General features: G+C 43.1%; 1 long non-coding RNA gene across 5 annotated transcripts in view; it reads right to left on the bottom strand.

Annotated features, from left to right (window-relative positions):
• LOC148146308 (uncharacterized) overlaps positions 1–17,397 on the bottom strand; it is a 979,539-nt gene that overhangs the window by 693,519 nt on the left and 268,623 nt on the right. The gene's annotated exons all lie outside the window — the stretch shown is intronic.

Below are 17,397 nucleotides of genomic sequence, written 5' to 3'. Positions count from 1 at the left end.
TCATTTGTGCCGACATGTACCACCACGTTTGGCTCTTCCCCTTCGAACTTGAGGATTTCCTGCACTCTGTCTGTGATGTCTTTAACCCTGGCACCAGGAAGGCAACACACTATCCTTAAGTCCCGCCTGCTGCCACAAAACCCCGTCAGTTCCTCTCACTGTGGAGTCCCCTATTACCACGATTCTGTGCGATGTCCGACTCTTCCGCTCTGTCTCCACGCCAACCTTTGATTGACAGACTTGGCCGCCTGGCGGACTGGCAGTGTCATCTGCCTCTACTGTTTCCAAAAGATTCAACTTGTTCCTGACAGGTACTTTCCCCAGAGTCTCTTGCACCTGTCTCCTCTCTGCCTTCCTCATCGTCTGCTCTCTTCTGCTCTCTTCTGGTATGCTCGGTGTAATAACCTCACTGAAGGTCTTGCCCAGAAAGATCTTGTTCTCTCGGATGAGCCTAAGGTCCTCGTGTTGTTTCATCAGTGCTGCAACATGCTCGGAAAGTAGCTGAACGTGCAAACATTTTCCACACATATACACGAGCCAGACACACCAGAGTGGTTGACCTCCCACATCAAGCACGTAGCACACTGAACCAGCTGGGCAGTCATGTCTTCACCTTCTTCAACTGTGGCGTAATCACTTCACTCAACCTCCTTGTCAAAGACTTCTGAGCAAAAGCCTCACTCTTCACTCCACAGGAACTTCCTTGGACCCTGTAGTGTTACTGATGCAAGTCTTATGTAGTTTCAGAGCCAAGGAATTCGCTGGATTCCCAATCATCTTCACCACATTGTAAGTTTTCTCTTTTGGTCTGAGTCCTTATCACTCATGGCTGCCTTGTCCTCCCATGAGTATGTTTCATCTTCTTGGGGTTGCATTTCTGGTATTATCTTCCGACTTATCCCCAGAAACTCCTGCCCTTGCTGCTCCATGGCCTTTCCCGCTCAGCTCTCCTTCCAATTAACTAGGGCCAGCTCCTCCCGCATGTCTTTGAAGTTACATTGCTTAATTATAAGCACATTACATCTTGAAGAGAACATTAGATATAAACTGGAAGGAGGAGTTTTGAGAGATGGGCCACGAAGAACAATTGATGGATTTCTTACCTAGATGCAAAGGGAGAACGAGAGAGAGGTTATAGATATGGAGATGTGGAAAATGAGAAAACTACATTCTCGAAAGAAGTAGATGTATATCCCTCAATGTTTTGGCAATTCCTGTGTGCTGTGGCCCTTTGTACAGTGCACGTACAATAGAGTAATATGTTCAAATGCTGGGTCTGATGCCAGAACCTTTCCTCCAATAATATGTCAGACACTAACTTTGGAAAGAACCCAGCAGGCCAATATATTGAATTCCCGGTAGAAAGGGGATTAACTAAAATAAATTGGGACACGAGAAGCAAGAATTTATAACACACATCCTGATAAGAATGAGACTAGAGTTGGGAATATCAGAAAAGGGGGAACGTTGAGAGAAAGGGAAGGTATCACTTTAGATGAGGATCAAATAATGTTTTAATGCTTTATAAATTTTGTACATCATGTGCATCATTTTTCGTTAACTGTGTCTCCATTGTTCATTCAGAATGTGTTGTATACATATGAACAATCTTTCTTATCTGAACACACACTGATTAAACAGTGTATATAAAAGCATTTTCCTCCATTTCAAACTGTCCTGTTGTCGTGTTAGCAGGACATATGAACACCAGCTGGCCATCAAAAGACATGACCCACGATCACAAAGAAGGACACCACATTGACTGTGACAACACACACTTCCTAGGACAAAGCCACGCACGGAACTTTTGAGAGGCATGACATTCTCGCCAGAAGTACATCAATAAACATATCAATTTAGATCCTATCTACCTTCCCTTGAAAAAAACTGGAAAAAACATCATGCACCTTAAGAAACCAAGACCTATAAATAGAAAGACAGGACATACCAACAGTGCGTCACCAGAGACTCTCCCTGATTGTGTGACTTAGTCATGGTGACGAAACATCTGAAAGTAAACCTTCAAGCTCAGCGAGCTCACTTACATACTTATAAATGGTTATTTTTCTCTTAATAGTGGAATTTGGGACTTCTCTGTCATTCATATTTTAACAGATTACGTAGCGAGCTGAGCTTTTCTGGCTGTGTGGTTTTAATTAACAGAGGGGTTAGACATTGACATCATAACGGTTTTAGTGCTTGTCGTATGGGATTTGAACAGATTTGGGGTACAAAAGGTCCCAGCAGATTCCATCACTTGGCAGTTAGTGACCTAGATCTTCAAATAAAACAGGTGAGAAAATTCATTTAATTTTGATTCCTTGTGGTTGGTTAAATTAAAAGAAATGGATTTTAACATTACTAAAGAGGTTCTGAGATTTGAAGACGATTCACAAGTTTGCCGACAATGTTTAGAAAGACATAGGAAGGGCATACTTTTAGAATTAACATGTAGATTAGAATTGGGTTCCACCAGGGAAAAAAGGAAAGCTGTCATCATAATGGAGTTGGTCAAGCACTTTGGTGTATCAGAGAAGCAGGAAACTGCAGTCGAGTTGGAAAAAAACTTAAATTGCAAGTGGAGTAACTGGAGTTAGAAGATAAAGAGAGACAGAAAGAGAGAGAGAAGATAGAGAAAGAGAAAGAGAGAAAAAAGAAAGAGAGGGAGAATTTGAAATTCAGAAGTTTGGAATTAGATAGGAAAGTTAAATTAGCAGGATGAAGATGAAGGGAGAACGTCGGTATGTATACAACTAAGTTAATACGTTGCCATATTTCGGTGAGAAAAATGCCAAAACCTTTTTTATTTCATTTGCAAAATTGGCTGGGCAGATGGCGTGTCCAGTGAACCTGTGGGTAATGCTAGTTCAGACTAAGATGGTTAGCACAGCTTGAGAGGTATGTGCAGTTCTGTCACATGAGGGAACAATAGATTACGCAGATGTCAAACGGGCTATTTTGAGTGCTTATGAATTGGTGATAGAAGAATATAGACAGCGGTTCAGAAATATAGAGACGGAACCAGGTCAGACTTATAATGAGTATGAAAGAATTAATCACAGTCATTTTGATAAATGGGTGCAGGTCTTAAAAATAGATAAGACCTGTGAGACCCGATGGGAGATTATTCTGCTGGACGAGTTTAAAGGCTCACTTCCAGAGATGGTAAGATTTCATGTGAATGAACAGGAAGTTCAAGAAGTGAGAAGCGCAGCAGAAATGGCAGTTAAGTATGCATTGGTGCATGAGATGAAATTTAGCTTCTGAGAGGATTTTCATCCTGTGAGGGAGAGAAAATACTACACTACAAAAGATAGAGTAAAGCACACTGGCAATAGTTTACCACAGGTAGAAAAAAGCCCAAAGTGTTTGAAAGGAAGTGAAAGGCCTCAAGTCTCGCTATAACGTAGTGGAACACATAAAATTACAGTACCAATGGTTTAAGAAGGGCACTGGGAAAACTGTTTTCCCTGCAGGAAACTGGGACACACAGTGCTGGGCGTTGAAGGAAGACACTTTGGGAAAAGATGTGGTAAAAGAGTTTAAGCCAGTGGCATTAGTGAACCTGGTAAAGGAGACCCGAAGTAGAGCCGAGGAGCCTCAGGAGAGTGCACGGCCGAGGCAGGGGCTGTGTATGGAGTCAGTGCCTGACCTCTATAAAGAATTTGACTCTGTAAGTAAACCCACTAAGAAAAAATGGGGTGTGGAGGGAGGACAAGAAGTTATAATTTTGCATGAAATGGGATCTGTTCAGTTTCTAATAGTTGAGAAGTGAGGAGCTGGAAAGGCCCAACAGATCAGGCAGCCTCTGAAGAGAAGGACAATTCACGTATCAGGCATAAAATCATGGTCAGGAATGTGGCGGGGGAACAAGGGGGCTGAAAGATAAATAGGAGGGTAGGAGCTGGGCTGGCGGGATGGTCACTGTGAGGGTGATAGGAAGATGTAGGTGGGAGTGTTAGTGATATGTTGGAGGGGAGGGTGGAGTGTATAGATGGGATGGAAGATGGACAGTTAGAACAGCTCAAGAGGGCAGTGCTAATTTGAACAGTTGGATCTGGGATGAGGTTGGGGGAAGGGCGATTTGGAAATTGGTGAAGTCAACGTTGATGCTGTATAGTTTGACGGTTTCAGCTGTCCTACCACCTATCCCCTTCACCCTCCTCTCCGACCTATCATCATCAGACCCCACCTATATCAACCCATCGCCTTCCACGCTACCTTCCACCCAGCTCCACCCCCAACCTCCTATTTAATACTCAGCCCCTTCCCCCTTCCTTGCCTCCCACTTTCCTGATGAAGGACTTATGCCTGAAACGTCAACTTTACTGCCCCTCGGATGCTGCCTGACCTGCTGTGCTTTTCTAGCCCCACACTTTTCAACTCTGATCTCCAGCATCTGCAGTCCTCACTTTCCCTCCGCCTCTAATAGTAAGAGATGGAAGTATTTTCACTCTTTCTGACATGTCATTCAACAGCGTGATAATTTGTGAATTGGGGACAGAAATTAAGCATTCCCTTGTGTAACATTAGGTGGAGTGCCAAATCAAGATTGGGGAAATAACAATGAGAGTGAGTGAGAGAGTGTCAGTTCCAGGAATACAGTTTATTCTTGGGAATGATTTAGCAGGATCCATGGTGGGAGTGGCACCCCTTGTGGTGAAGAAGCAAAAGTAAGACCAGGGAACTGGGGAATTAAAATAAAAATACCCAGGGATTTTTCCAGACTATCAAGTTAAAATATCCCACTGTCATACGTTACAACAGGAAGGAAAACCGAAAGAAAAAGCCAAAGGAGTTGATGCACGGAAGACTCAGGCTAAAGCATTTCTAGTGGCTGGAATGCACAAGGACATGGTTAATTTTTGTTGTACATGTGATACATTCGAAATAGTAGGTACGTCACGGGCAGTAATAAAACCAGCACCTTTGTTGCCAATTCCTGTATTCGAAGAACCTTTCATGTGGGTTATGATTAGTTGTGTAGCTCCCCTTTCTGAAATAAAAGTGGAAACCAATATCTGCTGATCATTATGGATGTGTCTACCCGATTTCCAGGGATAATTTCATTATGGAATGTTAAGGCAAAAAGGGAGGTAGAGAAGTTGGTAGGTACGTTTACTCACTGTGGGCGACGCAGTGTGATTCAGTCAGACCAAGGATCTCATTTTACCAATCATTTGTTAAAGGACGTCATGGATAGCTTCGGCACGCAGCAGTTTAAATCAAGTGCATCGCATCCCGAATCCCAGAGGGCCTTGGAAAGTTGGCATTAGACACTGAAGGCAATATTAACAGCGTACTGTCAGAATTACCCGAATGATTGGAATAAAGGCGTCTCATTATATTGTTTGTCATTAGAGAGGGCGCAAATAAATCTCCTCACTTTCCATCCTTTGAGTTAATATTCGTACATGTACTGAGTGGTCATTTGAAATTAATTAAATATAAATAGGCAGGACCAAAGTCATACATGGATTATGTATCTGAGGTGAGGGAGAAATTAGATGGAGTGGGTCAGTTAGTTAAACAGCACCTGAAGTGGGCACAGGAGAGAGTGAAGCAGGTGGCAGATTAAAAACTTTGCCGATTTCCCGTGGGGATGACATATTAGTATTGCCACCAGTGGTAGGAAATCCTTTCAAAGTCAGGTTTAGTGGCCCCTTTCAAATTAAAAAAATGTTGAGTCAGTTAAACTATTTGGTAAAGATACCGGATATGACAAAAAATGTCATGTGAATGTTATGTGAATGAATAATGCTCCAGATACATTGAAGACTCTGGAACAGAGTTGTGGCCAAATGAACAAATTGTGCAGTTTATCTGTATGATGTAATGATCTTTAGCAAGTGATTGAAAACTCACATGTTACAGTTGGCAGGTCATGTTGAACGATTACAAGAAGCAAACTATGTAATAAACTTAAAGAAAACAGAATTCGCGAAATCAGAGGTGACGTTGTTGGAACATTACATTGGCCATGGAAGGTTGACCCCATGGAACACAAAGCCGAAGGGTTTTGAGAAATTTCCACAACCATCCTCGAAGAAAGAGGTGCTTCGGTTTTTGGAACTGAGTGGATTCTATCGGAGGTTTGTTGCAAACCTCAGCAGCGTATTGGCACCACTGACGGATTTATTAAAGAAGGAAACAGAATTGTGGTGGACAGAACAATACCAGGAGGCATTTGAGAATTTTAGAGCAGGATTAATCACCGCACCAGTTTTAGCTGCACCGAATATTTTGAAACCCTTTGAAATTATGTTAGATGCTCGGGAGATAAGGGTCGGAGATGTATTGATGCAGAAAGGTGATGGATGGAATTGAATGGCCAATTGGCTACTTGTTGAAAAAACTCAATATTCACCAGAAAAAAATATATAAAATCTCCATTATTGAACAAGAATGATTAAGTTTCGCACTGGCCTGACAATACTTTAATGTTTATGTGACAAACAAATTATCGGAGATGGTTGTGGATAACGACAAACCCTCGCATTTTTTGAATATTTAAAGGCCAGAATATGAGAATATTTAATTGGAATCCTATCTTACCGACATTAAATTTATTAAATGTACATGCTGTGGGTCCTAAAATGTGGTAGCAGATGTGTTATCGCAGACTTAAAGGAAAAAGTGTAGATGAGATTTGACTTATTGCAGTGTTATATTTTTGTGCAGAATTAATATGAATGGTGTAACTGAGATTCATACTCTTGTAATTCATAATAATGGGATTAAGAATTAGAGGAAAAGAAATGAAACCATCTTTTCATCCTGCTGTTTCATGTGTTTTTTTCTGAAGAGGGGACATGTTATGAAGCCGAAAGCATGTCCAGTCACTTCAAGACAGAACGGGTTTTGCTGAATGAAAATACAGCCACAGATGCCTGCTAAAGATTAGCCTGTTCCGACTGACTGTGTGGAGTTTGCACATTCTCCCCGTGTCTGCGTGGGTTTCCTCCGGGTGCTCCGGTTTCCTCCCACAGTCCAAAGATGTGCAGGGTCAGGTGAATTGGCCATACTAAATTGCCCGTAGTGTTAGGTAAGGGGTAAATGTACGGGCATGGGTGGGTTACGCTTCGGCGGGTCGGTGTGGACTTGTTGGGCCGAAGGGCCTGTTTCCACACTGTAATGTAATCTAATCTAATCATATGTCATCATTAGCTGGGAAATGGATACCTGAGTTTTGGTTGTTGTTTTGACAACAATTCAAATGCAACCAAAGAGTTTAAATAACGCTCAGGATACAAGAAGCCAACGAAATTTGAATATTATTGTTTGGACACCTGGAAAGAAATCAAATTGTGAGAATTATTGTATCATGGGAAGTATATAAATTCAGCATTTTGAACATTAGAGGGAGAGCCACTGCCATCCAATAGCAGAGTAAACTGCTGTAGAGCAGGAGTGCTAACTGGCCATCTCAAACATTTTCTATCAATGATGCATGTCCATTTAAAAGCTACTTGCAATAAAAAAAATGACCCAGGGAGATCAGCAGCTGGAAGAGTGAACACAGCAGGGAAGATGGATTCTGTGTGCGTTTGAGATTGTAATGTTTAATATGTGAGTAATTCGATGAGAATATTTATACAGAGTTGGAGTCAGATAGTAAGTAGCTAAGAAAAGAGGGGCTTGTATTTGTGAATAGTTTTTATTTAGTTTTCATGATTAAAGTTAAGAAACTAACTTGTTATTTTTTGTTTAAATGGTGGAATGTAGGAGATCTGTGTCGCTCATATTTTAACAGTTTACGGGGTGAGGCGAGCTTTTCTGGGTGTTTGATTTTAATTAATAGAGGGGTTCCACTCCACCTTGTAAATGCCCATGCACACTCACCCCATTTCCCTGCAGCTGGCCCATATCCTTCCAGTCCTTTCCTATCCACATGTTTATCCAAATGCGTTTGAAATGTTGTTAATGTACCCCCCACCAACCACATCTGCTGGCAGATCATCCACGTACCATCCTCTGTACAAAGAAGTGGCCCCTCAGGTTCCCTTTTATTCCTTCCCCTTTAACCTTAAACTGATCCCATCCAGTCGTTGATTCTCTACACCTTGGAAAAAGGCTGAGAACATTAACCCTATCCATACCCCTCGTGATCTTATACAGCTCTAGAAGGACTCCCTCAGTCTCCTACACGCTAAAGAAAATGTCCTAGCTTGTCCAACCTCTCCCGAAAATTCAGACCAATGGGTCCTGGCAACGTCTTTGTAAATTTCTTCTGGACTCATTCTAATGTAATAATATGCTTCCTATAACAACGTGACAAAACTGAACACATTACTCCAAGTGCGGCCTTTCCAAAGTCCTGGGTAACTGCCAAATCAATTTCCAACTTCTATACTTAATATCCTGCCTGATGAAGGCCAATGTTCCAAAAGCCTTCTTCAGTGCCCTGTCTGCCTTTGACTCCACTCATAGAGAAATATGTACACCTGAACACCAAGGTCTCTCTACCCACTACACCCCTTAAGATCCTTCCATTCACCATGAAACTCCTACGTTGATTTATGTTTCCAAAATGCAAGACCTCACACTTCTGTATTAAATTCTAATTGCCATTTCTCGGCCCACTTTCCCACCTGATTAAGGGCCTGCTGCAATTTCTGATAAACTTCCTCACTGATCATGCTCCCACTTACTTGAGTGTCATCTACAAACTTACTAATCATACCTTGTACATTCTCAACCAAATCATAGATAACAAGCAGCAATGGACCCAGCCTCCAGTCTGACAAACATCCTTCCACTAAACCCTCTGCTTCCTACCAACAAGCCAACTGTGTATCCAATTGGTCAGTCCCCCCAGCATTCCACGTGATGGAAACTTCCTGACCAGCCTGCCATGTGGAAACTTATCAAAGTCTTACTGAAATCCATAGCGGCCACGCCTGCCGCTCTGCCCTCGTCAACTTTCTTGGTCTCTTCATTAAAGAACTGTAACAAATTTGGGAAGCATGATCTCCCACTCACAAGTCTATGCTGACTGCTCTGAATCAATCCCTGTGTACGTAATGGGTGCAGATAATGGTATGTTGTCCTTCACTGTAAGATGATTCGAGTTCATAAGTAAAGCCATCTTCCTGCTGTTGCAGAGCCTTGCTGAGAGAGTATTTGGGGTACTCTCTATAGAGTTGATCTCCTTTGTAAGGAATGATGTCCTTACCACAGACACGGATGATGGTAACATGAGATTAGAGTGAAGACGCTGAGTGTTTAATCGGTAGAGCTGTGAGAGATGAATAAATGGTGATGCCGAAACACGAGGAAATAAGCGATCACTTATTTCCAAAAGAGACATTGATAGGGTGAGAAATTCCATACTTTACCCAGGATTAATTGATTTGATTTTTTTGCCACGTGTACCTCAGTACAGGGAAACATTTCATATATGAGCAGTGGAGGCAGGTCATAGGAAGCATGGCTGTACAGGTCATAGGGAGAAAATAAACTTGGACAAAGAAAGTCATACAGGTTACACCGAACAGGACATGAACTAGACAAGATCAACATGAATAATATCATCATTATTTGAACTTAGAGAGTCCATGCATCAGTCTATCATGACTTTCCTAATAGTTTATATGCCTAGATGAACTCTCCCCACATTATTGTGCAGTCGGCGTGTGAACCCGTACTGCACCTCAGGTTGCTCACAAACCCCAAAAGCAGCCACAATACCTTCCATCTGAAACAAGTAGCCATTCCCACCAGCTTCCGCTCTACATAGAGAACACCAGTCTGTCTTCTCGGAGTTGAAATATGCCTTCTTGAGATTTCACACAAGACATATAGCTTCCCTGCTCACCACTAGAAAACCACGTTAAAGTCCCACGTATGTATCATGAGGCCGGAGGAACAATGTGGAGCAGTCTGTCTGTACAGCCTCTGCCCCACTTGTTCATCACGTCAGAGCATCAATTAGGAGACAGTGAGGAATGCCAATGCTGGAGATTGGAATAGAGAATGGATTGCTGGAAAAACACAGCAGGTCAGGCAGCATCCGAGGAGTGGGAGAATTGATGTTTCGGGCATAAGCCATTCATCAGGAATCAGCATCAATTATCTTATTCTGTCCCTGTGTAAGTGCGTTGAGGGGGAATGGACTCTTCCTGTTCCTGTATAAGTGGCTCAAGGGGCTGAATGGCGTCATCCTATTGCTGTGTCAGTGACTCAACGGACTGAATGACTTCTTCCTCGTCCCATTGGACAAGGCCAAGGGCCGGATTGGGTTACCCCTGGTTCCTGTTTGCCAGCTCGATGTACTGACAGGTGTGATGATGCTGCAGCTTTAAGAGGTTATTTTGTCCTGGTTTCTTTTAAGAGAGAGATTGAGCGATAGTTACCAAGCTGGCTAGTTAAGACCACTGGAGTAAACAGCTAGGGAGGCCTTGGGTTTGTTTTAATGCAGCCTGAATAGGTGTGGCCAGCTCTCACAGATTCGGATCTCTGGGTTTTGGTTTCTCAGTAACATCAGAAACTAATGGGGTCAACACAGAGTTGGAAGCTTCAGTGACTATCTCCTAGCTGCTACTGTGTCTGAATTTTCTCTTGATGCTGTTTTTAATTCCTGGATTGGAGAAATATTTGTGACAATCTGTGTCTGAATATCCCTTTTTGCCAAGGGTTGTGTTTATGCGATTTTCCTATATTGGAACAGTTCATTAGGAATAGTTCCTAGATCTATTATTCTGTTAACTTGGCAAATAGAATTACGTTATTCTAAATTCTCCTTTCATTGGTTTCATTTTATCTTCCGTGTTTAAATAAATGGTGTTTGCTTCACACCGAGTGGTTTGACCAGTCACATTGCATCTGGAACAGACAGTTTACATTTCCTTTAAAATACGAAAACATTAGAGTCAAGGCTACCGCCTTCAAATATTTTCGAGGGGCTCTGGTGTGGTCCATCACACTAGACTCCCTCTCTTCCTGAGTAATAGGCTGGAGGCACTGAATGGGCTGACACTGTTCTTCTCCACTTGTGTCAATGGGCTGAATGGCTTCCTCATATTCCTGTGAAACCAGCGTGAGGTGCTGAATGAACTCTTGTTTTACTGTGGAAATGTGCAGTGTCAGGCAGTGCTGTTACATGAATGTTACAGACACTTTAACAGAAAAAACCTGAGTGGTGTCTGGGTTTTGCTGCACATGGACAGAGACCAATTCAGGAGCTGAGTGGGCACAAAATGTTCTGAACATTGTGGAATCTTCAGTGACCATCCCCACTTCTGATCTTATGGTGCGGAGAGTGGGGGCGGGGAGACATTGATGAAGCAGCTGAAGATGTTTGTGAAGAGGAAGCTACCCTGAGGATCTCCCACAGAGCTGACCCAGGACTGAGACGATGAGCATCTTCCTTTGTGCCATTTTTGACTCCAAACAATGGAGAGTTTACTCTGATTCCCATCAAGTCCAGTTTTGTTATGCTCCATGATGTCAACAGAAGGCAACCAATGCCTTGATATCAGGGGCAGTCATTTTTACCTGAACTCTTGTGTCAGCCTCTTTTGTTCATATCAAGAGGCCAACGTATAGGAGCAGCAAGTGTTTTCTTCAAACAGGTGGGATTGAATGTCAGGATTTCTGTCCTCAAGAGTGTTCGGGGAGCTAGGTGACTGAAAGTATTTGAAGAGGAGGTCGATGGACATTGACCTGTCAGAGAGTTGAGGGCAATGAAGAATTGGGTACGGAAGAGGATTTGAGACCAAGAGCAGATCAGTCATGATCTTCGTGAAGGGCAAGGCAGGCTTGGGGAGTGAACGACCTGCCCCTGTTTCTGATGTTCTCCCATTCTGTTATTGGAAAATTAGTGGGTGTTATTGACATAAATGTGCAATTGCTGAACATTGCAGTCAGGAAACCAAAGGATTTTGTGAGACATCTCTGGGTGAGGTATGGGGGCTATATTCACAGTGAATCTGGGTCTATACATGATCAACAAATGAAACACAAGTTTCAGAGACCGGAAGCTCAGTAAAGAAAGAGACGGGCCTTTTTCATACCCCACCTGGATTCTTCATTACATTTCCCAAATCACTTCAAAGCATGTGACAGCCTTGAAGGTCTGAATGGTCTCCTCCATTTCTGTGCATCAGGTTATAGATGAAAGTAGCCTCCAACTGTACCTGTTTAGCAGATTTGAGGGCCTGAATGGAACACAGAAACATGGGATTGAGGAGCAGGAGTGGGGCATTAGATACTTTGACCCTTCTCCACCAGGCACCGATATTGTGCCTGATCAAGTTGTGGTCTCAGCCCCACTTTCCTGTCTGTGTCCAATTATCTGTCACTCACTTCCCTGTCAAATAAATAACTAACACAGCTTTCAGTCCATGTGAACATAGAGGCGCAATAAAAACTTCCAGTGAAGAGAATTCCCACTTGAATTTTTCGTCATTCCTCTTATAGAATCAGAGAGTCACGCAGAACAGAAACAGACCCGTTAATCCAATCTGTTCACCCCGATCAGACATCAAATCTGATTTACTCCCATTTGCCAGCATTTGGCCAATATCCATCCTGTGATTGTACCTGCCTGGACCACTTCCTCTGGCAACAATTTCTGTACACAGAAAACTCTCTGTCTGAAACATTTATCATCCTGTCCCTTCTAAATCATTCGCACTCTCCCCTATCTTGGGATCAGAACGTGGCTATTCAGAATATCCATACATCTGATGTCACCACTCAACCTCTGACACTCCTGGGGGAACGATCTCAACCTAATCAACCTTTCCCCGACGCTCACACCTCCAGTCCTGGAACATCCACATAAATCTTTTCTGCAGACTACCAGTTGCACGCAGTATTCTTAAAGTGGCCTCACCAACATCCTGGGAGAGTTGGATTTGGCTGAATTCCCTTTGCTTTAGCCAGTGAGGAGATTCCAGTGAATTCTGGTTCGGGAATCATCTAAAAGGTAGCACGGTGGTTAGCACTGCTGCCTCACAGCACCAGAGACTCGGGTTCGATTCCAGCCTTAGGTGACTGTCAGTGTGGAGTTTGCACATTCTCCCCGTGTCTGTGTGAGCTTCTAATGGGTGCTCCTCCAGTTTCCTATCACAGATGCAACATGCCCCCACAACTCCTATACTCAATGCTCTTACTGATGAAGGCAAATGTGTACTGCACCACTGTCTACCTACGACTCCACTTTCAAGGAACAAAGTACCTGCAGCCCTATGTCCCTTTCTTCCACAACACTCCCCAGGACCTTACCATCAAGTGTATAATTTCTGCCCTGATTTGCCTTCCCAAAATACAAAACCTCGCATTTATTTAAATTACATTTCATCTCTCACTCCTTGCCCCTTTGTACCATTTAATTGTGGTCTCGTTGTACTCTGAGATAATCTACTACACCACCTTTCTGATGTAATCTGGAAACTTACTAACTATGGCGCCAATGTTCACATCCAAATCCTTGATATAAATGATGAAATTCAGTGAACTCAGTCCTGATTCTTACAGCACACTGCTGCTCACAGGCTTCCAATCAGAAAATTAGCCTCTTCCTTCAAGCCAATTACGACTCGCTTCCCCTGTATCCCAAATGACCGAACCTTACTCATCTGTCTACCAATCGGAATGTTATGAACACCTTGCTGAGGTTCACATAGACAATATTTACCAAACTGCCTTCATCAATCTTCTTTGTCACCTCTTCATAAAACTCAACCAAAATAATGAGACATGATTTCCCATGCAGAAAGACAGGTTGACTACCCTGATCAGCCCTGGCCTTCCCAAATGTATGTCAGTCCTGGCCCTCAGAATCCCCTCCAACAACTTACCCACCACTGACATCAGGCGAATTGGTCTATAGTTCCCCGGATTTTTTTGGGTCTCTGTTTCCTTTTCTAGTCCCACTGCTCCACTGCTCACAACAAATGTTAAATGTAACCAGGTCGGTGAAATGACCGATGATATCGGTCTGAGACTGGGTCAGGGACAGTTTTAGGAACAAGTCAGGGTAGTTTCTTTAACACATTTATAATCCACAGCAATGTTACTCAAACTATGATGGAAAGATGAATGGAAAAGAGATCGGGTATTGCAAATATATCATCGATAGTTCCATGATTAAAACACACACACACACACAAAGACACACACACACACAGACACACACACACACACACGCACATACACACACAGACACACACACACACACACGCACATACAGACACACACACAAACCGGTTAACCAAATCTCTGCAATTTTAATTTGAAAGACCTTTGTCCAAATATTAGTGTAACTCATGACAAAAGTAAAAATTCAGATTGTCCAAAATTTTATTCTGCTTCTGAAAATATTCTACCCACACACAAGCTGCTGACAATGGGATTTCATCCTGAGAGAGTTGGATTTGGCTTAATTCCCTTTGCTTTCGGCGGTGAGTAGATTCTAATGAATTCTGGTCAGGGATCATCCAAAGGGTGGCACGGTGGTTAGCACTGCTGCCTCACAGCACCAGGGACTTGGGGTCGATTCCAGCCTTGGGTGATTGTCTGTGTGGAGTTTGCACATTCTCCCTGTATCTGTGTGAGCTTCTAATGGGTGTTCCATATTCCTACCACAGCTCAAACTGTGTAGGATTGGTCATGCGAAATTGTCTGTCGTCAGGGATTTCTAGGTTAGGTGCATTAGTCAGGGGTAAATGTAGGGGAAAGGGTTGGGAAGGTTGGTGTGGACTTGTTGGGCAGAAGGGCCTGCAGGGATTCTATAAAAATAAGAATGGTCACAATGACTGTAGAGCTATCTTTTTAGCTTGCACGCATTGCTGTGATGAGGAACAATGAAGGAGAGAGACTGCAATAGGCCATTCCTTCTCAGGCAGATTACATTTTCTCTCTCTCTGAGCTGAATCATACAGTTTTGTCATCCTCTCCAAACTGGACAATGTGAGTTCTCCTTGTACATTGTCCAAACTATGTCTCCATCACATTCCCTGTTCCATGTAGGTGCAACATTGCTGCCGTCATGCACAAAGCCATACCCTGAGCAGAACTATGTTTACATGGCCCTGCGCCATTAAAAATAAAATGTTTAATTTATTCAGAATACCTGTGTTAAAATGAATGCAGTTTTTAAAGAAACAGAGAAATTGCTGTAAAGGCTCGGCAAGTCTGTCAGCATCCAGGTGCCTTTTACATGCTGTATTTGTACCAGCCTCCAGCACTTCCTCTGTCAGCTCATTCCATACACACACCACCCTCTGTGTGAAATGGTGCCCTTTAGGCCTCTTCATAACCTTTCCTGTCTCACTTTCCACCAATGCCCTATAGTTTTGGACACCTCTAACCGGGGGAAAGCCCTGACTACTCACTCTATCCATGACCATTCTGATTTTATAAACCGCTACTGCTGCGAAATGTGACTCCAATCAACACAAATAGCTGCAGTTTCAGTCATCCTGGGCCTAAATTCTGAAATGCAACGCTGACACCTCTTCCTTCTCCATCAAGTCACAATTCTAAATGCATTTTAATCAGTTTGTTCAGATGTATCCTGAGACACTTCTCTGGGATTTATACCTAGACCTTTGTGCCCGGAAGTAGGGGCACTGGCATCACTCAGCAATACCCACAAAGCTGTAACATTATTCTCCTGTGTGTTTGTTCATCAGCCTGTTCTGACATGCTGTGACATACCTCTGCAACAGGCAGGACTTGAATCCAGTCCTTCTAGTCCAGAGCTAGGAACACTACCACACAAGGTCAGGAATTGGTATCAAATCCAGAGTTCTGGTTCAGAGGCAGGGACACTACCCACTACACTACCATATCCAGATTTTGGGTCATATTTTAGTGCCCGCTTTCAGCTCGGTGTGGATTTATTATAATCAGGTTACCATTACTGAACTACACAAAACACTTCGTATTGTTAAACAAATGCAAGATATTTGTCTCAACTGAAGGATATTGAGTGTACGTGCTGTGCCATCGAAATTAACTGTGAACAACTTTAATCGCTATTATCTGTAGTCTGCAATATTAGGGAAAGAAATCCTGCAGACACAATCTGCCCAATGAACGGTCTCAAATGGATATTTATTACTGAATACCAGAGATCAATGAAGAGCTTAATTTCTGGTCCCACAACACCGATCAGTATTACCCACCTCTAACGTGCGACTGCCCTCTTCCTAAAACCATGAAATGATATCAGGCCGGTGATGACTGTCCAGCCTCTCCTTCCCACCTACTGTGTCTGCAATCTGTCCCTCCTCCCCCTAATCACACCAGGCAAATCAAGCTCAGGGTCTTTGTGAAAATCAAGGCCGGAGTGTGCAGGCCACCTGGAGAGGGATGGGTATTTTAAAATTGAAGGGGGAGGGTGAGGTGGCAGTAATATCACACATTGGGCTGAGGGATGGCTGATGGAGTATGGTTTGGATTAATGTGAGGTATGGGATTTGGTAAATCAAAGAAGAGTAGGACCTATAAATTAAAAGTAGGATCTTTGGCAGTGTTGTAATACAGAGACCTAGGCCGTCAGGTTTAATTCTTTAAAATTTGAATCTCATATAGGTAGTGTGGTTAAGAAGGTGCTTAACACGCTTGGCTTCATAGGTCAGACCTTTGAGTATTGGAATTGGGGCATTATGTTGAGGTTGTATTGGACATTGGTAAGGCCCCTTGTGGAATACTGTGTCTAGACTGGTCATCCTGCCCGCTAATTCCATCGGCACACCATCCTCTGGGTGAAGAAGCTGCCCCTTAGGTCACTTTTAAATGCTCCCCTCTCACCTTAAGCCTATGTCCTCTAGTATTGTGCTCCCGCACCCTTAGAAAATACCTTCGCGATTCACTTGGATATTATTGACCTTGATATTATGAAGCTGGAGAGGGTTCAGTACAGCTTAACCTGGATGTTGCTGGGAAAGGAGAGATTGAGCTACAAGGAGAGATTGGGTAGGCTGGGACGTTTTTCACTGGAGAGGATGAGATTAAGGAGTAATTTTACAGGGGTTTACAAAATAATGAGGGGTACAGATAAGTTGAAGGGCTGATGTCATTTCCCTAGAGTTGGGAATTCAAAACTGAGGGATATTTTAAGGTGCGAGGAAAAAGATTTCCAAAAATCATGAGAGGTAATTATTTTAGACAGAATCTGGCTTGTGTGTGGAATGAACTTCCAGAGGAAGTGGCGAAAGCAGGGACAGTTATAATGTTTAAAGGACATTTAGAACAGTCCATTTCTAAGACATCAGTTTGGATGGTGCTGTGAGCAGCTGCCCCCTCCCTCCCCCTCTCTGAATGTATCTCTGTTGGTTTTCACCCTCTGCCAATACCTGTGCAGTAGCGTGTGGAGGCCAGCAGAGGGTGGCATTGTAACACCACAGAGACAGCCAGACCTGTCCCACACAGAGACACACAGAT

The sequence above is a fragment of the Chiloscyllium plagiosum genome, unplaced genomic scaffold (assembly GCF_037043375.1).
Source record: "Chiloscyllium plagiosum isolate Xiang-an unplaced genomic scaffold, Cpla_swu_hap1 HiC_scaffold_21, whole genome shotgun sequence".
NCBI classification, from domain to species: Eukaryota; Metazoa; Chordata; class Chondrichthyes; order Orectolobiformes; family Hemiscylliidae; genus Chiloscyllium; species Chiloscyllium plagiosum.
The sequence above is the reverse complement of the archived record's forward strand: the minus strand, read 5'-3'. Positions and strand labels throughout refer to the sequence as shown.